General features: G+C 42.6%; 1 long non-coding RNA gene across 1 annotated transcript; it reads left to right on the top strand.

The window, feature by feature from the left end:
* Positions 1–284: 284 nt before the first annotated feature.
* Positions 285–10,445, top strand: LOC118609397. The gene is made up of 4 exons (XR_004953415.1): positions 285–540; positions 5,565–5,769; positions 8,528–8,672; positions 9,172–10,445. It is a non-coding gene; the product is annotated as an uncharacterized LOC118609397 (long non-coding RNA).
* Positions 10,446–11,843: the final 1,398 nt, after the last annotated feature.

Consider the following 11,843-nt stretch of genomic DNA (forward strand, 5'->3'; position numbering starts at 1 on the left):
GCATGCCTGGCAATGTGCTTTGATGCTTCGTGTGTGGGCGAAGGACATGTTCTAGAAAAGTCCCGAAGGCCAGAAAAGCCTCTGTCGGTTCCGCGTTTGAGACACAAGCGACTACTCCGGGGGCCGCACCACCTAGAAGGCAATTCGGCTGCTCGCCCGGGGATCTTTCCAACAAACAGGATTTTCCCCTTCAGATGCGAAAGCAACAGGAACTGTTGCCCTAGCAACCTCACTCCCTGTCCTGCTCTCTTTCCGCCCTGCGCTGTAAAACTCCACCACCTCGCCTCGGCCGAGGGGTCACGAGCAGTCGGTGCATGATCGTCGGTCTCATGTCTTACGATCAGTGTTTCTCGGACGTGACGGAGAAGAGGAAATAGTTGTGTTGGGTAAGGTTTCCGCCTCTTCTGAATCCGACATATTTCCATTATCTGAACAATGTCGGTCGGTGCACATTTTGCGTTCTGCTTTATGTGTGTGTCGTCTTTGAATCGGATTCATTTCTTCATAGACGGGAAAACACGGCTTCATTGTCTGGCTCAGGTGAGTGCCCCTGAACAGTTGAAGGACATCCGTTTGCACTTATTAACTAAATTTGGAAAGAATTCATTCTTTCATGGCAGTAAATGGCTCACCTATGCCCAGTGAGACAAAATGTCTTCTTCATCAGGAATGATTGCATTTTTTTTGTCTGTTTCATTAAGTTTTGGGGTACAACAACTATACTGTTGAGCACAGAGCTAGGAATTACTAATTCCTGGGCATTATCATAAAGACCAAAGCCAGAGAATACTGTTAATCACAAATATTTATTCATAACTGAACCATATCCAATGACAATTTCTAGTAATAGAGATTGTATCAAAATCAATCGATCAATCAATCAATCCATCAATCAAAGAGCATAGGGTTTGAAATGAGTAGACAGCCTGACCTTCCAGCTCTGCCCTTTCCCAGACACGTGGTCTTTGCGCCCCTGAAGGCTGCCTCCTCCTCTGGGGGGCGTTAGGACCTGCCTCATCTCCAGGGCAGGGGAACTGTGAAGCTCAAAGGACAGAATCTCTGGGAAGGGCTATGCAAACGAGAATCTCTCTTCAAAAGACCAGGTACAAGGATGGCGATGGCGAATGCTGTGACAAGGAGGAAGCTTTCAGTTTTTTGTTCCTTCTGACGAATTATTGTGTGGGCGGGGTGGGCAGTGCACAGAATAAACCTTCGAAATGCCCAGGAAACAAAATGACAGGTGTCAGCCTCTTCAGAACTCCTCTACATTTACATAAATATTTCTCTTTAGGAAACGTCCAGATTGAATCTGGGGGCTACAGGGCAGCTTTGTTCATTCTCGCTGCATCTCTAAAGTATTGACAGAAATGAGCTGAATTTAACAGAATGAATTAATAGCAATTTAGCCTAAGACTTGAAGACAAAGACAAGATGACAAATAAGGTTTATTTTCCCCTGCTTGCTTTCTGCTTTTCTCTCATTAACATGAATAATTCGTATACTTCACATTGAAAGAAATAATTACGATCATCAGAATCTGACTTTTTACCAGCTATAAATTTGAGAAGCCGTATATTCCTACTGGCATCAATTTAATTTTAATTAATAAGTATCTTTAGTCTACCAATTAGACAGCATAAATCTAATGACACAGAGCAACATCATTCTGTGTTCAATCACTGTCAAATGCATGGGACTTGATAATAGGACTCTACCCCTCATCTTAATGAGTTTTGCATAAAAAGTCCTAGGAGAAGATGAATTTTAAAAGTATTCCCTTTGAAATTAAAAAGAAATGAGATGTTCCGTTTTTCAGAGACTCTTCGTTCTTTCTAAGCATGAAATGGTTTCGGGGAGGGAGCGGCTCTGTTTGGAATACAGAGAGGTGCTAGCTAGACTGACAACTGCAAAGAGTGAGGACCCAGCCTGGGAGCAGAGACCCCAGCATCCTCTAGTTCTGTAAGCTGCAGGGATGATCGACCCCGGCCAAAGAAGTAGCTTGACATTTTGATCCTGTAAAGTTATTGTCCCAAATTACCCCAGATCATTTATTTAAAACAACACGTACTTTAAATCCCATTTTAAATGCCCATCCCTCCTTTAGAAACAAAATTTAGAACGTGTATGAGTGATGAAAAAGAAATAGTCCCCTGAGAAATGATTTTTCTCTGCCATTTCAAATGCTGGTTATTCTAGAACGAGAAGAGGAACATCTCAGGGGGAGTGCAGGGTGCGAGGGAGGGAGGAGGAAGGAGATTATTCACACCAAGGAAGAAAGGTGTTCGCTAAGGAGACAGCACAGAGTCGAAGGCACCCTGAGCGAGGTGGCTTAATAGCTTCTTTCAGCCACGAAGAAGGTGTCCTCTGATGCACCTTCTTTAAAATGAAAGTTTTAGGTGGCTCCTGAAATCCCTCTAGCTCTAAATTTCTAGGGTTCCAAACGTCCCTGTATTTTGGCCTTGGCTTTATGTAGCCCATATTTGTGTGGGTTTGAATGATCTACCTGATTTCTCTCCAGCTGTCTTTCTCTTCCTCTGAACTAGCAATATGACCAGTCGACTCTGGCTGACTGTCAGGAAAATATTCAAATAAAAACAGGCAAAAGAGATGCTGGCCTCCTTCCTGGGTGTGGGCAGGGCAGGGGATTATAGATTCCAGAGAAGCTTCACTCGGCTTGGATTCCATTGGCTGGCTATTTAGGAGTTCTGTGTGGGTGGAATGAAGTTGTAGAAAATTGAAAGTAAGGAACATGATCTTTATCCACACAGTGTAAACGAATTGTATACAGATCAAAGCCTATAGGAAAGGGTACCCCAAACATTATATTTTATTGTCTTATGGGATAGTAATCCTGTGTGCATCGGTTATCAAATTCATTTCCACATTTCTGATTGTCTGATCTTCAAGTTCTCCAATATCTTATTTCTTCCTTCTTTAAACAAATACAATCTTTGACTTATGTTCAATTTGTGTAAGAGTTATGATTTCATCATTTTGAAAATTCTAGTTGAGCAAGCAAGTTAGCTAATAAAAGAGAGAGAGAAAGAGAAAGAGAGAGAGGGAGGGAGAGTGAGAGAGAGAATGACTAATACACTCTTTGCTCATTTGTTAACATTTACAACTATCAGTAATCTGTTGCCTTCCCTGGACTTTAGCTGTATCCATGTTAAATTAGTATATTATGTCTAAATTAGAAAGTTCAACATGGCCTCGGTGAATTGCTTTGCATTTTTACAGGGTTCAAGAGAGATCACAGAAGCTGGCATTTAATGTAATTATAGAATAATGATAACCATTGGTGAAAACTTTCTGAGCATAAAAAAGTTAGAACAAAAGGTGCCTTCAAACTAAAGAGAGGTTGTGAAATGGCTAATTGGTTCGATGGTCATTTCTCCCCACTAAAGGCATCAGGTCCTCGACCCTGTTCCTTGTCTAAATGAAGCGTTGGTTTAACAAAAGTGCTCTTAGTGCAGGAAGAAGTGATATGAAATAGTTTATGTTACCTAAATTTGAGGAATCTGGAAAAATTATCTTCCCATGTGGAAATTTCGCTGCTCATAAGAAAGCGCTGTTAGTAAACAATGTAATTCCTATTCAATACTAGTCTTTCGCGAACTATATAAAGCTTTAACCTCTGTTTTTTGCTGCAGGCTTTCAAATAAATGGGTGTGATAATTACTATTTATACTTTGGAATCAAAGACATTGCTGCTTTAGCTACTAGAACAGCAATCTGGTGAAAGGGTTTATACTCAGTCCCAACTGGAGGCCGGCATAGCTGAATCATTCATTCGATCCAATCTACGTTTTTCCTTAAAATGTATTGATACTGTGCATCCTGCATAACCTTTATTCATGCCTTCCTGAATGTTCTGGGGATGGGCATGAATTACAAATTAATCTCCTAAACCACTATTCACATTCTATTAACGGGTGTTTGATTCATATATTAGATATCAAAGAGTCAATTCTTACTGAAAGGAAAACCTAAAACAATTTTTCAGTGTGGACAGTCTGATAAAGTGAGAAGGTAGGCGAGAGAGAGTTTATTTTCCTTCGCCGTGATGACATTAGGGTACATAAATTGTGTACTGCAAAATCCTAAATAAATGGAATGTGTAGAATCAAATTTTTTTTTATTAGGCAGAGATACTTTTTCTTTTATATCTTTTTTTTTTGAAATCTTAAAACATAGTATTTATCGTATTCATGTATTTTCTACCTGAATGAAGTAGAAAATAGATATGACTCTTTTTCAATTACGAGATCTTACAGCGATTTTGGTTATTATCCTGAATGTCAGTGGCCAATAAACAGAGATCACGGGGGAGGCAGAGAGTAGGAGCCTGGGCCCTCATGCACCAGGCTCTCTGCAGTTGTGCAGTGTGTAACCTGTGCGGCCGTATTTTTCAGTACCGGATATTGCTGAGCCTAAATGAGGACTGGATTTCAAGTAGAATAAAAGTGGGTTGGTCAGATCTCAGACACTCCTATATCGACTGACTGCTTTGGTACAGTTTGCATTCTTCACCTAGACATGTACAGGACTGGCTCATTTAATCTGTAGGCCAGTTTGGGAGAAAGTGACATCATTTTTGATATGAGTCCTTCTATCCACAAATATTTTATACGACTATAGATAATAGATATATATCCTTTTATTTTGGCCTTCTTTAATGTCTTTAAATAATGTTTGTAATTTTCTTCAAAGATGCTTTTCACATGTATTAGATTTATTCCTAGATGCGTTATGTTGGTTTTGTTGGTATTTATAATAAGTGCTCTGTTTTATATAATCATGTTTATATTTGGGGGGTTCTATCAGACAATCATATTATCTGAAAATAATAAAAGAGTAGCCTTTTAAAAGTAATTCTTGTATTTTACTTTTTCTTGTCTTACTGCACGATGTGCAATTATAGGCATCATTGTCTTGTTCCTGATTAAAGGAATAAGGTTAATTTTTCTCTATCATGTGTTGCATGTGCTACGGACTTTGGGGGCTGCTCTTTTCCTTATCTGGGACACAAGATCTTTGAGGAGGGAGGCAGGGAAGCTTTAAGAATTCTTAAAGCTTCTGCTATGTTAGTTATTATACCTTAATAGAAACGTATTTTAAAATTCAAAATGTATTTTCATCCTTGTATTTTTCTAATTGATCTTCCCCAAATTGGTTAACAACTTAATTTTATAGCTTTTAAAAATTTTTTGAGACTTCCACTGTGGTCTAGTATGTGGTAAATTTTTGTAATGATTGTATATGTGCTTGAAATAAACCTGTGCTCTCTAATTTCAATGTGTAGAATTCTAAACATATTTAAGAAGTTGCACTCGCTGGGTACCAGAGGGTTCTTCTAACCTGAGCTCATTGAATTTAATGCTCTTGACTTGGGGGTTCCTTGATGGCACAGGTAACGTAAATCTGAACTTCAATCCCACTTGAAAGCAAGGCTATGGTTTAAAAAAATAGATATATCTACATATATGTAGTTGTTGTTACTATTATCACTATCATTATTATTATTATTATTATTATTATTTTTTCTCTTTTCTTCTTTCCTGCAGTCATATTAGAGGGAAACAATTTTCCTGCCCGGCTTTCCTTGTTGAAGGCAGAGAAATCTTTTCTCTCGGCCACTCACTGAAGATGTGTCTTCTCAGATCCTGACTCATGAAGTTGCGGGTGCTTCACCTTTCCTCATCCAGCCCAGATTCAAGGCTAAGCAACGGTCTGCTCTCAGTAACACAAGCATTATTCCTCGAATTCTAGGTTTCTGTTTTCTAAATTTGCCACTACATCAGTGTGGTTCCCTTTTAAGATTTGGGGGGGGGGGGGGGTTCGATGATTTCTCTCACTCTCTGTGCAAGGTTCGAGATGCTCAGCCGTGTCCAGCCGTTCACAGTGGGGGGGGGGGGGCGCTTCTGGACTGCCCAGGCTGCCACCCCGCCCCGTGATCGTCTAGACTCTTACCTACCTGCCCTCCCTTCACCAGCTCCATATTCCTCTGCAAGACCAACCTTTCCTCTTTGCTATGTACTTACTCAAAGACAAGTCTGGAGCTCTCTCCTTACTCCACCACATCATCGGTTAGTCCATCTCTGCTGGCTCACTGCCGTCAGTTTGCTAACATGCCGTGATGACGCCTGTCTTCACAGATAGAAACCTTTCTCCACCTTCAACTATACCCTGTATCTTTTTTTACAGTAAACCCTTCAAAAGAACGGTCCTTTTTTTTGCCTCTCTTTCAATTCCCTCTCTAAAGAACATCATGAAATATTCATGACACTTAAGAGAAACAAAGAATAACATGCCAAACATTCACATATAGAGATTCTAGCTTAAAAATAAGTTATTATCAATGTAGTTGAAGCTACCGACTAGATCCTTATCCAATTTTCTCCTTCCTCCTCCTCCAGAGGTGAATGCTATCCTGAGTGGAAATCTGTTCTTTCTTTTTTACTTTTTTTTTATGTTTACTTTTATGCTAACTTGGGTGCCCTCAAGCAATGTGTACTTAAACTTGATGTAAATGGTATTATGTTTTTTTGCCTTTTTTCCTTCTCTATCACATTTGGAGATACATCCATTTTGTTATCTGTAGGCTTAGTTCAAGCTGATGTATAGTATTCTGCTTCACGAATACACCAAAATTAATTAATGTTTTTATTGCTAGGCATTCAGTTTGACTATTGCAGTTAGGTTTGCTAGCAAAGATATCTCTAAGTTATATGTTTAGGAACGGACTTGCTAGATCTTTAGGGTAACTATTTTTAACTTTACTGGACATTGATAGATGATTCTCAAAAAAATGACCAATTATTGTCTTTCGAACCCACTTCAGTCAAGCATCTGTCTTTACTCCACCAAAATGACTCTTGTCAAAATGTCACGGTCCATCTCCACGTTGCCAAAGTCAGCATTCAGCTCTTTTCCTCATTCTGGCTCATTAGAATGCCCCAGGTTTCAGCCTTTCTCTTATATATTTATTCTCGGATGATTTCATTCAGTCTGGTAGTGTAAAATGCCATTTACAGGTAGCGACGCCAAAATTTTTGTCTCCGGCACCAGCCTGTTCCCTGAAGTCTATACTTTGATAACCAGCCAGCTCCTGGTCGTCTCTAAGTGAATGTCTTCGACAACTGAAATTTCATGAAACGGAACCTTTGATTTCTGCCCTGGCTCAAAGCTGATTCTTCCCTCAGTGTTCCCATCTCAAAATGATCCATCCTCTCGTTGCACGGTCAACAATTTTAGAATTATTATTATTATTTTTTATTTCTCGTCCCCATATCTAACCTGTCACCAACTCCTCTACCTCAAAATACATCCCAAACCTGACCTCATTAGCTCCGCTGCTCCACCCAGAACAAGCCTAAATGGAAACGAGAGAGGCAGTTTAGAGAAGTGGGTGGATCATGAACTCGAATTCCAGCTTTGTTCCACCTCTACGGACTTCAGTTTCCTGATCCGTAATGTGAGGATTATCATGGTAAATTCCTCTGGAGTTTGGGTGGGGCTGCATCAGTTTAAAATGTGAAGCACTTAAAATAGTATTTAGCGCTCTGTGATCACTGTCATCGTCGTCATCATCATCATCATCATCATCATCGTCATCATCATCATCATCGTCATCATCATCATCATCATCATCGTCATCATCATCATCGTCATCATCATCATCATCATCATCGTCATCATCATCATCATCATCATCGTCATCATCATCATCATCGTCATCATCATCATCATCATCATCGTCATCATCATCATCATCATCATCGTCATCATCATCATCATCATCATCGTCATCATCATCATCATCATCATCATCATCGTCATCATCATCATCATCGTCATCATCATCATCATCGTCATCATCATCATCACGAAAGCCTAGCAATTATTATCCCTGCTTCTACTTAGGATTTCTTTATTATCTGTACTTCATACATCAGTCAATGGAATCCTTTCGAAATATAATTATGTCCTTCATACCCCGGTCCTGAAGGGCTTCCAGGCATACTTGGGATGGAACCCGAAGTCCTCGTTATGGCTTGGACAGTTCTGTTCGAGCCCTGCCTGCATCTCATATCACATCCCACTACTCTTCTCTTCGCCTGGCTGGCCTCCTCGTTTCCTGCGAGTTCAGCAAGCTCTTCCTGCCACGTCACCCAAGTCTCTCCTTAAACGCCACATCGTCAGAGGGGACTTTCTTGATCTCGTTCCCCAAGCAGGATTTCTCATTAGGGCAGACCAGGAATTTCTCTCTTTTCTTTTTTCCTACTTTATTTCTCTTCATGGCACTAACCACTTCCAGACTTTGTTATGTGTTTATTGTTTCTAGGTGTTTATTGCCTATCTTGCCTGCTAGAATGTAAATTCCTTGTAATTAGCACTCCATTGTGTCTGTTATACTCTCCATGCCTGAAACAGTGCCTGGCAGATAGTAGTAATTCAGTAAGTGTCTGTAGAATAAATGGATGAATCTTGTCTCTTGCCATTTCTCACTGCAAGTCCTCTGCTCTAGGTAGATGGGCTATTTGCTGTCTCTGAGTCCACCTTCTCCATACCACCCTGTTCTCGTGCTCCTGGTCTACCGCAGCTGGAAAACCCAGACCAGCCACTCCTGCCAAATACTACATATAAAGGCCCATTCAAGCCTCGCCTCATTGGTGAATATTTCCTCAATCTACACCAGAACAAAATCTACCTCCTTTAAACACCTACTGTTTTCATTACGTATGTCTTTCCTATGTGTCATTTTTGCATTTACTAGTTATATGTCTTCAGGGTTAACTATTTCATACGTCTTTAACTTCAAAATCCTCCTGAGAGTATTCTATGTCCTTCTAGAAAAAAAATTTCCCAAACCTCCCATGTATATACAATATTCATTGAATAAGTGAATGAATAAATAAAATTAAAAGATATCCAGTATGTGAATGATGAACTTTCAATGAACTGTTCCCAGGGTTAGATTTATTGCAAACTTCAAGGAGGATGTTACTAAAATTAAGATACCTCCTCCACCTGGCAAATTTCTTTTCATTTTTCATGACCCAAGTCATATATCACATCCTCCCTCTCATTCATCCGTCCATTCCTACAGCAACATTAGTCACCTTTTATTTGAGAACTAATGTACTTTCCTCGCGTTGTTCCATTTTGCAGATGAAGAAACAGGGCCTTGGAGGTGTTAAGCTCATATTCTAAAGGGGCGACAGGAACACACACAAACAATCACAGAAGAATGTGATCCAGGGAGTAGAGAAACGCGTGAACTGCCCTGTGGACCGTGAAGATAATGCACTCGACTCTGCCTACGATTCGGGAAGGTGAGAGAGGGTCCACAGGTAAGGCGACCTCAGCGGACCTTTGATTAATGAACGGAAATCATCCAGACAGGTGAAGAAGCCAAGGAGATACACATGTAGAGTGAGGTTCGGGGCCGTGGTGTTTTAAAAGTGATTTTATAACGATTTTATAAATGGGAGCTAGCGCCTTCTCAGGGTTCCCACCTGCCTTCACAATCGCCTGCATCACAAACACCACCCCGTGTCCTGTCGTAATTGATAGTTTGGGCATCGGTTCCCGTGACTAAATACCGTCTTCCTCCTTCATAGAACAGCCTCTGTGCCTGCCACGCCACCCGACAATGAGTTCGCATTCCCTGGCTTCCGGCTGCTCAGGCGGCTGCTGGCTGGAGGACACGTGGAGATGCTACTTCTGGCTTGGGCATTTTCAGGGCGTCTCCTTGTAAGCAGACATATTTTAGTGGCAGACGCAGGGTGATTTGGACAAGAAGGAAGAGGTAGTCAGGCACGAACTAGAACTGGGCAAGCACAGCCAGTTACCAGGTCCTGGAATGGTGTCTTCCCTGGACGGCATCACTTAAAACAGACCCCTCGTCTGAACTTCTGCGTATTACAAAATGATAACAATAACAATAATCCCTTAGACTGAAAAATATCACGGAAATCACTCTGAAATATCTGAACCGAGAGACGTTATGCAGGATAAAATACGCTTATTCCATGAAAAGAGGACAATGCAAAAGGTCCTGGGTTACTAATTAAAGTTATCTTTCTGTTTTCTAATTCCTTCCCTTTCTGGCTGCAGGGGTGACTGCGGGCGAGATCTGCCCTCCACTGACAGCTTCGGAACAGAGTCAAGAAATCAGCATTCTAATTATGCATTGTTTCCCTAGCAAGCGATCCCACAGCTCTGAGCAAAACAGCACTTTCTGGATCCTGCCGGAGTGTCTGTGGCAAAGAAAGATTAATTAGCCTCTTACTAATTGACAGTATTTCCCTCCACATCTGCTTGAGCCCAATGTGAGTTTAAATGTCTCCATTTAAGAGCCTGAAGCTGATTAAACATGTATACAATTTAAAGTACCTTTCCAAACCTCAGAGATGCTTGGGACCCGAGTTCCCTCTCCTTAAACTGTGGCGATGTCACAGAAATGGGGTGTGGGTGGGGAGCCCTGGGGAGGCAATGGAAAGCAGGGGGTTTGGCGGTTGGGTGCAGGCAGGGGTTGGGGGGCCGTGAGACCCAAGGCGAAGGTCGAGTCCCAGCCACGTGTTTGGCGAATCGTGCCGCCTCTTTGGACCTCTCTTCTCGCTCAGGCGTCAGGTACACCGGTGGCTTCCTACCTGTGTTTCCCAGGGTTTTAGATGTCCCGCAGCCCCCTGAGCAACCCCCTAGACCCTAGAGAGGACTGTTGTTCGCCGGAACTTCCTGCTGTGATGGAAAACGTTCCACATCCAAGCCGTCCGGGAGGTGGCCACTTGCCACCAGTGGCTGTTGGGTGCTTGACATGTGGCTAGTGTGACCGAGACACTGAATTTTAAATGTTAGTTCATTTTAATGACCCAGCACTTAAATAGCTTCGTGTGGCCAATGCCTGCTCTGTTGGAGCGCGGGGCTCGGAGGCTCTGCGCTGGGTGTCCGTGGCCGGGGCGCTGAGCTTGCTCCGCCCCTGCTTCTGTCGGAGCTCGCCTGTCTTCCTCTGTTTCCGGCGATGTGCTTCCAGGATGGTTTCCCCAAACGACGCGTTCCATAGCTGAAGGTCACCCAAAAACCACGAGGCTAAGTTCTCTCCGAGGCTCCCAGACTTTGAAAGCTCTTAACTCCAAGGTGGTAGCTGCCCTCTGCGTGCAGCTAAGACCAGACCCCTCCACGGGGGGTGGAGGGAGCCAGGACGGCCTACCCTAGTGCCGCACACCATTGTGCCTGACAATGCTAATGCAGCTGACGTGGCCTCTAAACGGAAGAGCGTTCTGGCTCCTTTTGACAAGACAAAGGCCTTTCATGATGCTCCCAGCTGCTCCCGCCAACTTGCTCCCCAGGGATGCTCGTGGCACTTAGGCTGGTCCTACAGACTCACGTCACAGAGAGAAGGGGGCCCCAGAGGCCAGAAAAATCTGAGTCAAGTTATTTCCTCAGCCTATTAAGCCTCTCAGGATCTCCTGAGTGAAAGATGCCCAGAGCTCTGCCAAAGTCACCCCAGAATGTCCACCTCTGTCGACATGGCCCCTGTGACCGCTGCTCTTGGAGTAGGACCGGGGTGGTGGCAGAGTCCTGCGTGCACCTGCTGGGCATGAGGTTTTGGGTGACCGTCAGGGCGTGAACCCTGAGATAGGAGCCCAAAAAGTTCATCATCACTGCGATAGGAATCGCATCTGAGTAAAATATTTTTGTGAGACGACCAAGAAATGAAGTTTAGAGAATTTTATATTTCAGAGCAGTCTACAAAATTGCAAAGCCGCACGGTGTGAGTCTGGTCTTGTCAGGTGCCTGTGCCTTCGTCAGTGACTCTTGGAGGGACTCTTGGAGGGAAG

The sequence above is a fragment of the Rousettus aegyptiacus genome, unplaced genomic scaffold (assembly GCF_014176215.1).
Source record: "Rousettus aegyptiacus isolate mRouAeg1 unplaced genomic scaffold, mRouAeg1.p scaffold_m13_p_11, whole genome shotgun sequence".
Classification (NCBI taxonomy): Eukaryota; Metazoa; Chordata; class Mammalia; order Chiroptera; family Pteropodidae; genus Rousettus; species Rousettus aegyptiacus.